This window comes from Mytilus californianus, unplaced genomic scaffold (assembly GCF_021869535.1).
Source record: "Mytilus californianus isolate M0D057914Y unplaced genomic scaffold, xbMytCali1.0.p SCAF_29, whole genome shotgun sequence".
Taxonomy (NCBI): Eukaryota; Metazoa; Mollusca; class Bivalvia; order Mytilida; family Mytilidae; genus Mytilus; species Mytilus californianus.
In genome coordinates, this window is record NW_026262678.1 from 1,678,524 (window position 1) to 1,694,552 (window position 16,029).

A 16,029-nucleotide genomic window follows, 5' to 3' on the forward strand; every position below is an offset into this window, starting at 1 on the left:
TTGATTGATTGGTTGGTTGGTGTGTCGGTTGGTTGGTTGGTTGTTTGGTTGAACACATGGGTCCGAGCCACTAGGAACATGCAAAAACGGAATTGAAAGCCTACATTCCATATTTAAAAATATGGGATCTAGCCTCTAGGAACACGCTAGAAAGGTATTGAGAGCCTAGTTCCCGTATTTAAACACCTGGGACCTAGCCTCTAGGAACACGTGTAAAAGTTATTGATAGCCTAGTTCCCGTGTTTAAACACTTTGGACCTAGCCTCTAGGAACACGCGAAAAAGGAATTGATAGCCTAGCTACCGTATTTAATCACCTGGGACCTAGCCTCTAGGAACACGTGTAAAAGTTATTGATAGCCTAGTTCCCGTGTTTAAACACTTGGGACCTAGCCTCTAGGAACACTTGTGAAAGGTATTGATAGCCTAGTTCCCTTGTTTAAACACTTGGAACCTAGCCTCTAGGAACATGCGAAATATTAATTGATAGCCTAGTTCCTGTGTTTAAACACTTGGGACCTAGCCTCTAGGAACACGCAAAAAAGGAATTGAGAGCCTAGTTGCCATGTTTTTAGCACTTGGAACATAGCCTCTAGGAACACACGAAAACGGGTCCGTGCAACATGTTTATTTTAATTTTAATTATGATATTTGTAGGAACATGCAAGGATTTAAACACTCCTACAAAAATATCCTTGCATCTTCCTTTATAAATGTTATTTTTTTTTTCATAAGGCTTCCCGGAATTTGTGTCTTATTTACTTATTGTGTGTGCATTGTGTTCAATTTTGTATTTAAAGGAAATTGAACCTGACCTGCATGGATCTTTTGTTTTTAATCTACGTGCACATTTAAATTCTTTTCGAAAAGGGGAAAACCCCTTTTTTTTATTTTAGATAACACGCGCTGCAAATGGTGTGATTGTGACTTCACTAAGCTGATATACACAATAATATTTCTTTGCAGAGGAGGACGTCGTCAAGACCAGACCTGTGTATTAAGATTGTGCTAACGGATTTAATTTTCTTTCTTTTACAGGTCATTGATGTCGGATCATGCATGCTTTTTTCGTACACATATTTAAGGGAGCACAGAATTGTATTTTAATGCATGTTTAGAAATTTGATTGTAGGATTTCACTAATATTAACGAATTTTGAAGCGATTTCTACGTCATTGATTTTAATATCTCAATCCAGATCAGGGCGTCAAGCGGACCGCACGTGATTTAAAATGCTAACGGGATGAGATATTTTCTTGATTCATGTTTCAGGTGAACTATTGTCCAATCGCTGACCACGTGTCTTCATTCATTGCATGCACACAAAAATAATGATGTTGCTATGTATTAGATACAATACAAAGGTAACAAAGAAACAGGCCGGTAACAACCGTTGCCGGATAGTTTTTCTGCACGAGTAGTCAGGTCAAGGTCCGAGGCGATAGCCTACGAGTGCAGATAAACTATACGGCAGGTTGTTTCCGGCCTGTTTTTTGTTACCTTTGTTTTGTATCTGACTTGTACGACGTTTCAAGAAGGAAGAAGTACATTTTACATTTAGAAGAGGTAGCAAAACTAAAGATATTAGAAACTTAAATGGCCATATACCAGTTGATGTAAGTTACAGTTTAAACTCAATTTTTTTTTCTCACTTCCCTTCAGCCGAGAGTTTTTTCTCAAAAAATTCAAGAATCTTATAACTTTATAAAAAGAACCATTTCAAGTTAAAGGTGAATGTTATACACATTTGAGACTTTTTGAAATGCAACTTCGCAAGTAAGTAATGTATAAAAAAGATTTCAGAGGTAAGCAAGCTACGGTAACCATTTGATTTTATTGGGGGGAAAGGGGGGGGGGGGAGGGGGTTAAAATAAATTTAAAATAAACAATGTCTTGTTATTATATATATATATATATATATATATATAGACATATGTTTTGGATTCAAAAAAAATGTTCATGCTTATAGGTTTTTATATGTCTCTGATAGTGTTGATCAGGATTAAACACGTGTCACTATATGATCCAATCAGAGCTTACCGTCCAAAATTGATGACATAAGTTGAATGATTTTCTTCACGATTTGCTGCATAATTGAACATGTATTACACGGACACTTTTTATTTATAGAATCAATCGTGCATTGGTGAGTTGATAGGGATTTTATCTTTTGATTAGATTTGATTTATATATATATATTTCCTGTCTTTTTATTGAAATATAAACGTTGGTACCAGCATTTCTTTCAGCATTGTCCAGAATACTATTCATGTCCATATATTGAAAAAAAATACATTTACGGACCGACCATTTAGCTTCAAAAGGGGGGGGGGGTGTTCTTTTCTGAGTAAGAAAATTATTTAGTTTTTCAACGCTATCGCCCAAATATTTTTTTTTCGAAATCAGCACTATTATAATACGGTATTCGGAAAATCTTGAGTCAGAACATTATTTTCAGTGTCATCTGCTTGACCATAATATATTTTTTCTCATAAAATTGGGGATCAAAATGTTTTTTTTTTAGGAAAAACCATAACCGGCCTTTTGAAGTAAGATGGTCAACCCCTTAGTGTACTAATATGAATAGTTACTGGAATTGTTTGAAAAAAATATAGTTATTGATGCTAACGTACATATTTTCAATTAAAAAGACAGGAAATATGTCGGTGAAACAAAAAGTTCAAATCTAATTGAAATCTAAAGTGCCCATGAACTCACTGATCATGCACGAGTGATTGTATTCATAAAAAGTGTCCGTGTAACAACTAAAAAGTGTCCGTGTATCATCTAAAAAGTGTCCGTGTAACACCCGTTAATGTACTGTTTTTCTATAGCTCTGCTGGGGGCAAAGTCGTACAAAGTACTTTAACAAAACGTTTATCGATTAATTTCACAAAATACATGAATTGGAGCAGATTTTTGCAGGGATGGATTTGTATATCAGAAAGAAGTTTATTCACAAACAAGTAAAAAAAGAAGGATTAACACTTTTATAGTAAAATAGAAATGGGATTCCTAAAAAAAAGGGTGGTGGTGGACCTTGGATGATTAATAAAGATAAATTGCATGTACGCATCATGATAGCTGTAGAGTTTGAAGCTATAATTAGTTAATTTGTTCATTTTTCCATTTCAGTGGCATGGAACCCGCAAAAAAATGACGCGTTCTATTTCGACAAAAATTCTCCAGTTAAATCATGTCGCGACTAACAGTTTGATCAATTTTTTTTTGTCGATACCTCTTACTTTATTCTGAGTAAAAGCAGCATGAAGTGAATGTCAAAATTTAGAACATAACCTTGACTTTTGACCTTGACCTCATTTTCTAAGTTGGGACCCAAGGACCTCAACTAAAACGACTCTAGGTTTTTACGGCTTACGGTTCATGAGTTTCAAAAATATTACGACAAATTTTTTTGGTTAAGGTAGACAACTCCTACAAGATTTCACTGGATCGCTTCGATCCAAATTAGCCAAAAATTCCTAAGGAAGTAACGAACAATTCAAAAAAAAAAATTGTCGTTATCTTTTTTTGTTACGAAGGAGATGCACACACATAACAAACAGTGAATGGGGAGATAACTCTTACAAAGAAAATTGTTCTGCTTAGCAGGATGAAATTTAAAAGCGCATACACTGTACGATACAATATGAGAAATATCTAAGCGACATATTGCGAAACAAAAATTTCAAAAGTTGGCGGAAAAAAAAAAAAAATAATAATAATAATAATAATAATCAGAACAAATACAATAGGTCTTTCCACAGAAAAGTGGAAAGACCTAATAATCAGAAATATAAATCAATTGTTTTAAAAACAATTGTTAACGGTCTTTCCCCTCCGAAACATGATTGATTGATTGATTGATTGATTGATTGATTGATTGATTACACACGTAGGATAGGGTCGCTTGAAACAAGCAAACACGAAACAAATGAGATCTTGTACCTGTATTAAACACAAGGGACCACAGCAAGCATGTAATGGTTGGTTGGTTGGTAGGTAGGTGGTTTGGTTGGTTGGTTAAACACATGGGGACAATCCATTAAGACAACGCAAAAAGGGAATTGAGAGTCTAGTGCCCGTGTTTAAACACGGAACACGTGAAAAAGGCATTGAGAGCCTAGTGCTTGTGTTTAAACACTCGAGACCTAGCCTCAAGGAACACGTGAAAAAGGCATTTAGAGCCTAGTGCTCGTGTTTAAACACTTGAGACCTAGCCTCTAGGAACACGTGAAAATAGGCATTGAGAGCCTAGTGCCCGTGTTTAAACACTCGAGACCTAGCCTCTAGGAACACGTGATAAAGGCATTGAGAGCCTAGTGCCCGTGTTTAAACACTCGAGACCTAGCCTCTAGGAACACGTGAAAAAGGCATTGAGAGCCTAGTGCCCGTGTTTAAACACTTGAGACCTAGCATCTAGGAACACGTGATGAAGGCATTGAGAGCCTAGTGCCCGTGTTTAAACACTTGAGACTTAGCCTCTAGGAACATGTTTAAACACTTGAGACTTAGCCTCTAGGAACACGTGAAAAAGGCATTGAGAGCCTAGTGCCCGTGTTTAAACACTCGAGACCTAGCCTCTAGGAACACGTGAAAAAGGCATTGAGAGCCTAGTGCCCGTGTTTAAACACTCGAGACCTAGCCTCTAGGAACACGTGAAAAAGGCATTGAGAGCCTAGTGCCCGTGTATTAACACTGGAGACCTAGCCTCTAGGAACACGTGATAAAGGCATTGAGAGCCTAGTGCCCGTGTTTAAACACTCGAGACCTAGCCTCTAGGAACACGTGAAAAAGGCATTGAGAGCCTAGTGCCCGTGTTTAAACACTGGAGACCTAGCCTCTAGGAACACGTGAAAAAGGTATTGAGAGCCTAGTGCCCGTGTTTAAACACTCGAGACCTAGCCTCTAGGAACACGTGAAAAAGGCATTGAGAGCCTAGTGCCCGTGTTTAAACACTTGAGACCTAGCCTCTAGGAACACGTGTAAAAGGTATTGAGAGCCTAGTGCCCGTGTTTAAACACTTAAGACCTAGCCTCTAGGAACACGTGATAAAGGCATTGAGAGCCTAGTGCCCGTGTTTAAACACTTGAGACCTAGCCTCTAGAAACACGTGAACAAGGCATTGAGAGCCTAGTGCCCGTGTTCAAACACTTGAGACCTAGGCTCTAGGAGCACACGAAAACGGGTCCGTGCAACATTTTAGTTATATTCAAGTTATGATATTTGTAGGAACATGCAAGAATTTAAACAGGCCTTCAAAAATATCCTTGCATCTTCCTTTATAAACGTTTTTTTTTTATAGTGCTTCCCGGAATTTGTGTCTTATTTTTTTACTTATTGGTCTTATTGTGTGTGCATTGTATTCAATTTTGTATTTAAAATGGCCCGACCTGACCTGCATGGATCTTTTGTATTTAACCTATGTGATTAATTCTTTCCGAAAAGGGGGAAACCCCTATTTTTTTTAGGGTAGCAGGCGTTGCACCGGATGGTTGACATGATTGTGACGTCACCAAGCTGATTGATATACACAGAAAGACAGTTTATATAATTTAGTTGCAGAGAGAGACGTCGTTCTGACCACACCTATGTATAAAGAATGTGCAAACGGATTTAATTTTCTTTCGTTTACAGGTCATTGAAGTCTGATCATGCATGCTTTTTTCGTACACATATTTACGGGAGCACAGATTTCATTTTAATGCATGTTTAGACATTTGATTCTAGGATTTTACTACTATTTACGAATTTTGGAGGGAATTCTACTTAATTGATTTTAATTTCTCAATCCAGATTGGAACGTTAAGCGGACTGCACGTGATTTATACTGCAAACGGAAAATATATTTTTTCGAATTTTTTTACAGGTAAACTATTGTCCAATCGCTGACCACTGATCGACTCATTCATTGCATGCACACAAAAAAAATGCTGGTGTTATAGTACTTTAACAAAACGTTTATCGATTAATTTTCAGAAATACAGTGTACATGTACATGATTTGGAGCAGATATTTTATTTTGCAAGAATAGATTTGTATTTTTGTATTTCAGAAAGAAATTTATTCATGAAAAAAGAAGGATTAGCATTTTTATAATAAAATAGAAATGGGATTCCTAACAAAAATGGGGGGGGGGGGGGCTAAATGGGTAGTTGTGGGCATTGGATGATTTACAAAGATAAATTGCATGTACACATCATGAGAGCTGTAAAGTTTGAAGCTATAATTAGTCAATTTGTTGATTTTTCCATTTCAGTGGTATGAAAACCCCTAAAATACTACGCGTATTATTTCGACAAATATTCACGACATAAATAATGTCGCGACTAACATAATGCTCACATTTTTTTCAATTTTACCCCTAGCTTTTTTTCTGAGTAAAAGGAGTTTGAAGTGAATGTCAAAATTTAGAACATGACCTTGACCTTTGACCTTGACCTTATTTTCTAAGTTGGGACCCAAGGACCTTCAATAAAACGACTCTAGGTTTATACGGCTTACGGTTTATGAGTTTATATGCATATCACTTATATCAAATGCATAAGGGGAAATAACTCTCATATGGAGACTCCGGAGAACTTTGGTGCAAACCGACTCATCATCTTGAAGATATAGGAAGCACTTTGGTAAAATAAATTTGTCGTAATCTTTTACGGTTGCGAAGGAGTAGTGGACACAAGAAAAACAGTGTTCGGGGAGATAACTCTTACAACGTAATGTGTACGGTTTAACAGGGTCAGTTCCAAAAGCGCAATAACTGTTCGATATCATATGCGAAAAATCTAAGCAACATCTTGCAAAACCACAATACTACACAAGAACAAAATGTGGCGGAAGAAAAAAATAAAATCTCAGAACAAAACCAATAGGTCTTTCCACGGAAAAGTGGAAAGACCTAATTAAAAATCAATTGTTCAGAGAACAATTGAAGGTCTTTCCACATCAATTTTCAAAGTTATTGAAAATAAGCTAGTTCCTGTTTACTCAAAGTTAAAATTGGCATCCATTCATAAGTTTCTTCATACTGATACGATAAATAAGTGGTTTCTATTTACTTTTGAGTGAAATAAGTAAGATAATTAGCTACTTCCGGTGAAGTAAACGTCACTTCCGGTCTCATATGAAAGCTTCTTTTACACTGATTCCAAAAATGTATAGTTTATATATACTTTTGCCTGTAAACAAGTAGATAATTGGCCAGTGCCGGTTTATCAAAAGTTACTTCTTGACTTTAGTGATAAGTTAACGTATTTAAATTACAAAATATATAGATTTCTAGTTCTTTTCCATGAAAAAAGTGCAAAAATGGCTACTTCCGGATTTCTCAAGGAAAAGATAATTGTTCGGCTTAGCAGGGTGAAATTTAAAAGCGCTTACACTGTACGATACAATGTAAGAAATATCTAAGAGACATATTGCGAAACAAATATTTATCGCAAGAAGAAAATTTGGCGGAAGAAAAAAAAAAAATTATAAACCAATTGTTCAGAGAACAATTGAAGGTCTTTACACATCAATTTTCAAAGTTATTGAAAAGAAGCTAGTTCCGGTTTACTCAAAGTTAAAATTGGTATCCAATCATAAGTTTCTTCAAACTGATGCGATAAATGAATTGTTTCTATATACTTTTGAGTGAAATAAGGGAGATAATGTGCTACTTCCGGTGAAGTAAACGTCACTCCCGGTCTCATTTGATAGCCTTTTTTACACTGATTCCAAAAATATATAGTTTCTATATAATTTTGCATGTGAAACAGGAGATAATTGGCCACTTCCGGTTTATCGAAAGTCACTTCTTGTCTTTAGTGATAAGTAAATGTATTTAATTTACAAAATATATGGATTTCTAGTACTTTTCCATGAAAAAAGTGCAAAAAATGCCTACTTCCGGTTTTCTCAAGGTCACTTCCGGTTGTCATTTTTCAAGGTCAAATGTCACCAAACCTTTTGTAAAAGGTGATATGGCTTTATAATGAACCATGTTGGAGTAATAATCAATTAACCTTATAATTGGACATTTCAGGGGCACTAACTCCTATTAGATGCCATTAGATTGTTTCAGACCAGATATAACATATCTTCATTACAATAAAGCAAACATTTTGCACTTGTTTTTTTGCAGATATATTTAAAAGTGTTGAAGAAAGTGCACAAAACAAGGAAATATCAAAATTGAGAACTTGACCTTGACCTTTGACCTTGACTTCATTTTCTAAGTTAGGACCTAGGGGCCTCAAATAAAAACATTCCAGGGTTATACGGTTAACGGTTTATGAGTTAAAAAAACATACCGACAAATTTATTTGGTAAAGGTAGATAACTCCTATAAAATTTCATCGAATCGCTTCAATCCAAATTAGCCAAAAATTCCTGGAATGTAACGAACAATTTAGAAAAAGAATTTTGTCGATATCTTTTTTTCTTACAAAGGAGATGCACACACTTAATAAACAGTGAATAGGGAGATAACTCGTACAAAGAAAATTGTTCGGCTAAGCAGGGTGAAGTTTAAAAGCGTATACACTGTACGATACAATGTAAGAAATATCTAAGCGACATATTGCGAAACAAATATTTATCGCAAGAACAAAATTTGGCGAAAAAAAAAATTAGAATCAAAGAACAATTGAAGGTCTTTCCACATCAATTTTCTAAATAATTAATAGGAAGCTACTTCTGGTTTACCCAAATTTATTAATAGCGTCAAAGTAGATTTCTTCATACTGATTCAATAAATAAATGGTTTCTATATACTTTTGCCTGAAATAAGGGAGATAATTGCCAACTTCCGGTTTAGAAAATGTCACTTCCGGTCTCATATGATAGCTTTATTCACACTGATTCCAAAAATATATAGTTTGTATATACTTATGCCTGTAATAAGGAAGATAATATGCTACTTCCGGATTATAAAATGTCACTTCCGGTCTCAAATGATAGGTTAACCTATGATCATTCAAAAAATATATGGTTTCTAGGTACTTTTCCATGAAAAAGTGCAAAAAATACTACTTCCGGTTCACTCAAGGTAACTTCCGGTTTACTTTTTTCAAGGTCATATGTCAACCAACAGTTGCAAAAGACCCTATGGCTTTATCATGTACCAAGTTGCAATAATAATCAATTAACCTTAAATTTAATCATTTCAGGGACAATAACTCCTAAAAGATATCATTGGACTGTTTCAGGCCAAATGTATCATATCTTAATCACACTTAAGCAAACATTTTGCACTAGTTCTTTAATTTGTAATTTTAAAAGTGACAGAGGAGATCAAATAACAAGGAAAAGTAAAAATTTAGAATATGACCTTGACCTTTGACCTTGGCCTCAATTTCATTCAAATGAACCAAGGAACTCAAATCAATATACTTTAGGTCTCTATCACTTACCATTCATGCTATACATTTATATATCCCTAATGTCAAATACAGAAGGGGAAATAACTCTCATATGGAGTTTACGTATCGCTTCGGTCAAAATTGGACAAAACATCCTGAGGATATAACGAGCAATTTGTTAAAATAAATTTGTCGCTTTCTTTTACTGTTACGGAGGAGATGCACACACAAGAAAAACAGTGTTCGGGGAGATAACTCCTACAAAAAGTATTCGGTTCAGCAGGGTCAATTTCAAAGGCGCATAAACTGTTCGATATCATATACGAAACATCTAAGCGACATCTTGCGAAACAAAAATTTATCGCAAGAACAAAATTTGGCGGAAGAAAAAAAAAATAATCAGAAGAAACCCAATAGGTCTTTCCACAGAAAAGTGGAAAGACCTAATAATAATCAGAACAAATACAATAGGTCTTTCCACCGAAAAGTGGAAAGACCTATTAATAATAATCAGAACAAATACAATAGGTCTTTCCACAGAAAAGTGGAAAGACCTAATAATCAGAACAAATACAATAGGTCTTTCCACAGAAAAGTGGAAAGACCTAATTAAAAACCAATTGTTCAGAGAACAATTGAAGGCCTTTCCACCTCAGAGCTAAAGCTATCTTTTCTGAAATAGCAAAAATATCCTGAAATGCATCAATTGGGAAATACAAGATAATCACATTGTTATATTGACATAAAAAGTATGACTTACCAGTACTCAAAGCCTTGGATATAAACAACCATGTCTTATAGAAACATCTTCATTTTTGCTGATTAGTCATTATCAACTATTTGACCTCATGGCAGTTGTAATTTTATATATTAAACAATGCACAAGAGCTAAAACAATTGAGTTTATTACTGTTCTCACTGAGGAAATTTTCTAGAGAATGTTGATTTTCATTCTGGAAAATATATATCTTGATGATCAATTATTACATATAGAATTCCTGGACAGTGTCTTAAAATTGAATGTTGATGCTGCTGCATATAACTATTTTGGTAAAGATATTTTTAAATGTTAATCGTTGATTGTCGCAGTACGAATACAACATAGAATTATGAAATAAACATTGAAATATGTGTATAACTTTCAGAAATTATATATTCTAATCGGTCATCTTGATTAATTGATTAAATTGTTGTTTGTTTATCATCCAGTGGCAAATACTTCAAACACATTCAGGATGACGAAACACCTTAGCAACTACAATGGTCATATATGGTGTTTGTTGCCAGAGCCCTGTTTGTTATAAGCACTAAATCATGTTTTAGTGCTGATATCCGCCTCCTACGACGGGGACGAAGGGTTGGACTTTAGGAGGCATAATTTTTTAATTTACACTATGCTTAGAATTAAATTTAAAACTGACATTTGTTTAATACTTTTCATATTTATGGCTCTGTTGGTTCTACATATTTTTTTTCTCTTACCCATTTCAGTCATATGGAATTACTATTTTCAGTGCCTAATGATAGCTGAAATATGTTGGAATAATAGCAATCTGTGTATCAAGACATCCTTTTACATACACATGATCAATAAGAGTTCCACCTTCTGTTGTTGGACTATTAACAAGCTGTCTAAAGCCTTTTGATGACATGAACATCTTCATCTTCACTGTCACTATTATGTTTTTTTTCTTTTTGAAGTCTTGTTACTTTGTTGTTTCTCCAGATCTTTCAAAGGAATGCTCATTCTACATGGATTTTTACCAACAAGTATAAATTCTACTTTCCTTGAACATTCTCCTAATCTTAATCTAGTTACTCTAAATACTGCTTCCTGTGCACTTATCTCTCTATGGCATAAGTATGAAGTTCCAATTTTTTTCATAGTCTGCTGAGCATTTGAATTTCCTTCTTCAGCTTCATTTTTGGTCTGTTGGAGGAGTAATCCTAGTTCTCTCTCAGCTTTACTTATGTAACTTATAATATATACAACACAGGAAAATGCATCCAAAATATATTGTATGTCCATGTTTGCATTCCAAGCCGTCAAAAGATGTGGGTTATACTGATTGGTGTACATTTCGTTTGGTTGACGCTTCAGAACTACTGTATTTCGATTTGTGATGAAACAAAAATATTGTTCAAAGCTTTCTTGAGATAGACCTGCCTTTTTGAAAATTTCAGATACATCTAAGTTTTCATCTTCATGCTTTTTTATAACTTCAAATAAGTCTGACAATATTTCCTTTGCTAATTCTTCATCTTCCTCTGAATCCTTATCTGGATCACTTGGTTCTGAGATAAATGTTCTAGTTGAGGGAGGTCTTGGAAAATTAAAACGACATACTGTTCCTTTTTTTTTACAAGATTTTGAATGCTTTTTGCTGTGTTGGTGTACTGCCATAACAATGTCGTGCAACTCTTTGTCTTCCTTTTCATCTGGTATCTTACATGTAATGTACTTGTCAATAAAAGTGACAACTTCCTCATTCTAATCTTCGCCAAATTTTGGAGCATTTTCTACCCAAAACAAACAATGAGTGTGGGGAGAACCTCTTTGTTGAAATTCAACTCGGTAAAAATAGTCGATTATTTCCCTATTGGTTCAGCTTCTGACATGATAACACTTTTCAGAAATGTATGGAATCTATGATCAAACATTCTTGCTGCTGTAACATGATTGCTAGAAAGAACTTTACATTTTTCATCCCATGTCATATTTTCACTATTTCTCATGTCACCCTGCTGTTTTAATATTGTGTTTACAATTTCTGACCATCTGAAGTCTGCAGAAGAAAAAGAACAGAAGAATGTCGGGACTCCTAACTGTCTTATCATTGCAAATTTATCTTTTTGTGAACTTTGCCAATATGGTGGAGTTCCTCGAATTGGTTTTAAATATTTTATAGCTTCATCTTTTTTGAATAATTCTTTCAATGTTTCTTTGTTGCAAAGCATTTCTCTAGTAACTTTCTTTCCATCTTTCGAAAAAGGACATTGTTTTCTGAGAGATATCTGAACATTTGAGATCACACTATTAAGCTCTGTCAAATATTGAATAAAAAAATATGTAGGAAGTATCTCTTGCAAATCTATTTTCAACACATCAATCTAAGATTAAAGTACCTTCCAATAGTCAGTTTTTCATCACGGTCTTTATCCGAAGTATTTTTACCTGATGGAAAGTGCACAGGAAAGGTTTTAGCTTCAATACCTGGTTCTTTTAGAACACTAAGAGGATTGTTGTTTTCTGCAGGAGCTAAATTAAATACTTGATCAAAGCATAAATTTAAAGCCTCTTGTCCAATGTAAGCAGGTTGTAAACAAGTATCTAAATGAACACCACGTAACCTATCATCAATGTAGCTATATGGTTCGCTCTCTACTTCTCTTTCATTGCCTACTTTCGAAGACTTTGACATTTGTTCTAACATATCTTTCTGTATTTCTTCATTCCGCACCAATTCAGTATCATCAGAATCAGATTCAGATTCATCATTCACTACTTGATCATCATTTACCTCAGGAATAGGGTTTATCCATTCGTCATTGATAGTGACATCTTTATACCACACGTTTTTATCCTTTAAATACACAAGTGCTCGCTCCAAATGGTTTGGTCTTACAAATTGGTATTTGTCATAGCCATTGTAGTTGAACTTTCTCTACAGTTTAACCTTAAGTAAAAGACTTTCATCTTCTGATCGTGGTAGTATGGTAGTTACTTTTTTCAAATCAGAAGGCACACAAAGTACAGGTCTATGAACTCCTTTTTGTCCTCCTTTTGGTAAAGCCAGTATCTTCATGAATGGAATGTTCAGGGCTATAAGTTGTTGCTCTATTGAATTCAGCTGTTTTAATTCTAATGGAACATCTTCAAGCATTAAACCATTTGAAAACGAATCTGCAGGTATTTTATCTTTCATCATTTTACGATGACACGTATAACAAATCCATAGACTTGTTCTGCATGTTCCTTCAAAAGCACAATGTGTATTGCAATCATCTGTACATTTGTGTTGATATTTCTCTGTTGTGCATAAATCATATATAGAATTATCATAGGACCTCTTTTTACAGATCAAAACCTGTTTTTCAAAGAACAGCCTCAAACAAAAGGAACAAACACATTCTGGACCTTTCTCAACTGCAAATTTAAATTTTCTGACAACTTCAGTTATTTGTTTTTTTCCTCTTTTAAATTTTCACGACGCGTATCTGTTTGTTGTTTAATCTTATATCTGTGTGAATCATCATCTGCATACTTCTGTATACTTGCTTGTTTCACATGTTTTTTGTGCTTTTCATCTTTCTTATACTTTTGTACGCTTGCTTGTTTCACGTGTTTCTTGTGCTGTTCGTCTGCTGCCTACTTATATTTACTAGCTTGTTTCAAATTTTCTCTGTTCTTGTCATTTTCTTGGTATTTCTGAATTCCAGATTGTATCAAATTATCTCTGTATGACTGATCTTCTTCATATTTCTTAATTTTTTTCGAACGTGTTCCTTCATTTTCCCAATTTTTTCTTTTCAGTGAGGAAGTCTTTCTAGCTCTGAATTCATCATCTATTCTGTACCTCATCCTTTCTTTTTCAGCTTTTGATAAGACTTTTGATACGTCTTCCGAATAGTTATCAGAATCATTCATGTTTAATGTTCGCACCTCAAATTTCCTATCAACTTCATCCTTTTTCCTTTGAACTGGACTAGATTGCATTCTGTTTTGATACCTTGACCTTTGAGTTACAGCTGTAACAACTTCGTAATGATTGATGCCAGTAAGATGTTGAAGATAAATAGCCTGAACATTAATTTTGTTTTTGCTACATAATTGAGATGAAGAATATTTAGTCCATGAATCATTGTAATAAGTGTAAATGTCAGTTTTAAGCAGGTCTGCATATGTTAAAATCTCCAACTCAGTTCCTCACACATTATTTTCTTTCATCTGGAGATTCTGTATGTGCTCTTCGACAGTTTTAAATCTTGGCTGTAAAAATGATTTTAACCTTTCTGCATTTCCTATCAAATGATCAACTATAGATTTTCTTATATTTCCGAAATACTCTTGCCTATTTGAAAGTGCATATGAAATAGCTCGAAAAAAACAATTTCCATCACCTGATATGGACTTTGTAGAAGATGGGGGACCAATATTAAAAATTATTTTGGTGATTTGCTTGTGTATATGCTTGGTTGGTATCTTTACAATGAGACAAAGATTTTTCTTTGCAACAGTGTTGATTGGTTTAAAATCATAAGAAAAGTCGGTTGCAGACAAAGTTTCAACATCAGATTCATTCTTGTTGATATTATCATTAAAGGACAAATCAGCATTACCTTCAGAGCTACAGATGTCAAAAGTAAGGTTTATTTTTTCTTGATTTTTTGGAAGGTCTGGAATTTTCTCGTTTTCTATTTCAACAATTTCAGGCAGCTCATAATCACTGATGTTCATTGCTTCATGGTTTCCAGGAAAATTATAGTCAGTGTTGTTCATTTGTTCGTGGTTTTCAGACTTTTATCGTCATTATTGTACACTACAGGTTCTCCAACTATAGATATGCTGACTCCTGTTACCTCAAACCATTGATTTTGACTTGCTCCTGATACCATGTTGCAACAGGATTGATAAAGATTATCCAAATACATCTTGACCATATTTCAAGGCTAAAAATGTAGTATCATATGCACATATAAAACAAGCATCATAATCTACAAGGGATTCCTGTAAAGCTTGGTCTAATGGTAAAGAATTCCCAAATTCACTGAAATCAATGGTTTCAGATGTATCTATTACAGCGGATATCGACTCTTTTAGTGATAATTCCATCAAATTACTTGATATATCTAACATTGGTGGTAGGTCAGATATTAATAAGTGATGATTATTACCACAAATACGGCTATATAAATCATTTCCATACATCAGAACCGTATCTAAATATTTCTGATTCCAATGGTTTAAATCTTTAAATTTACTAAAAGCAAGAGCTGAACAACAATTTGCTACACATTGCTTACCACTGTGAATACCAAACCCTAAATCTCCTTGGTGAAAACTACCTTGTACAATTATATTTCTAATACCTGATCTACTAACCTTTACACAATCCTTAACCACAGCTGTGTTTATTTTTTTGTTACATTGTGATTTGAATGAGGTTTTGTTCTTTAGTTTATTTTGATATTGTTCTGATTGAACTTTATTCATTAGTACTATTTCATTCTCTGTTTCTGTATATGGACAGTTTAATGAATTGTGGTTTGAATCTAATTGTTCAAACCAATTTTTATACTTCTTTTTAATAATCTTATTCTGGGCCTGTTTTTCAATCTGTTTTTTATCCTGTTTTACAATCTGATTTTGATCCTGATTTTGATCCTGTTTTTCAATCTGATTTTGATCCTGTTTTTCGATCGGATTTTGATCCAGTTTTTTAATCTAATTTTGATCCAGTTTTTCAATCTGATTTTCATCCAGTTTTTCAATCCGTTTTTTATCCAGTTTTTTAATCCGATTTTTATCTAGTTTTTCAATCCTATTTTGATCCAGTTTTTTAATCTGATTCTGGTCTAGTTTTTCAATCTGATTTTGTAGTTCATTTTTACTTGTATTCTGATGTGGATTATCATCATCTTTATTTCTCGTATATTGATAGTTTAAAGTGCTGATGCTCTGATCA

The 16,029-nt window shown here is 34.2% G+C and overlaps 1 long non-coding RNA gene across 2 annotated transcripts; it reads right to left on the reverse strand.

Moving 5' to 3' along the window:
* Window positions 1-4,195: 4,195 nt before the first annotated feature.
* LOC127732880 (uncharacterized) lies at window positions 4,196-4,979 on the reverse strand. 2 transcript variants are annotated; one of them, XR_007996469.1, is made up of 3 exons: window positions 4,706-4,979; window positions 4,282-4,411; window positions 4,196-4,215 (listed from the first exon to the last, which is right to left on the reverse strand). It is a non-coding gene; the product is annotated as an uncharacterized LOC127732880 (long non-coding RNA). The 2 variants fall into 2 exon arrangements; XR_007996470.1 differs by lacking the exon at window positions 4,706-4,979 and adding an exon at window positions 4,576-4,681.
* Between the last annotated feature and the right edge of the window lie 11,050 nt (window positions 4,980-16,029).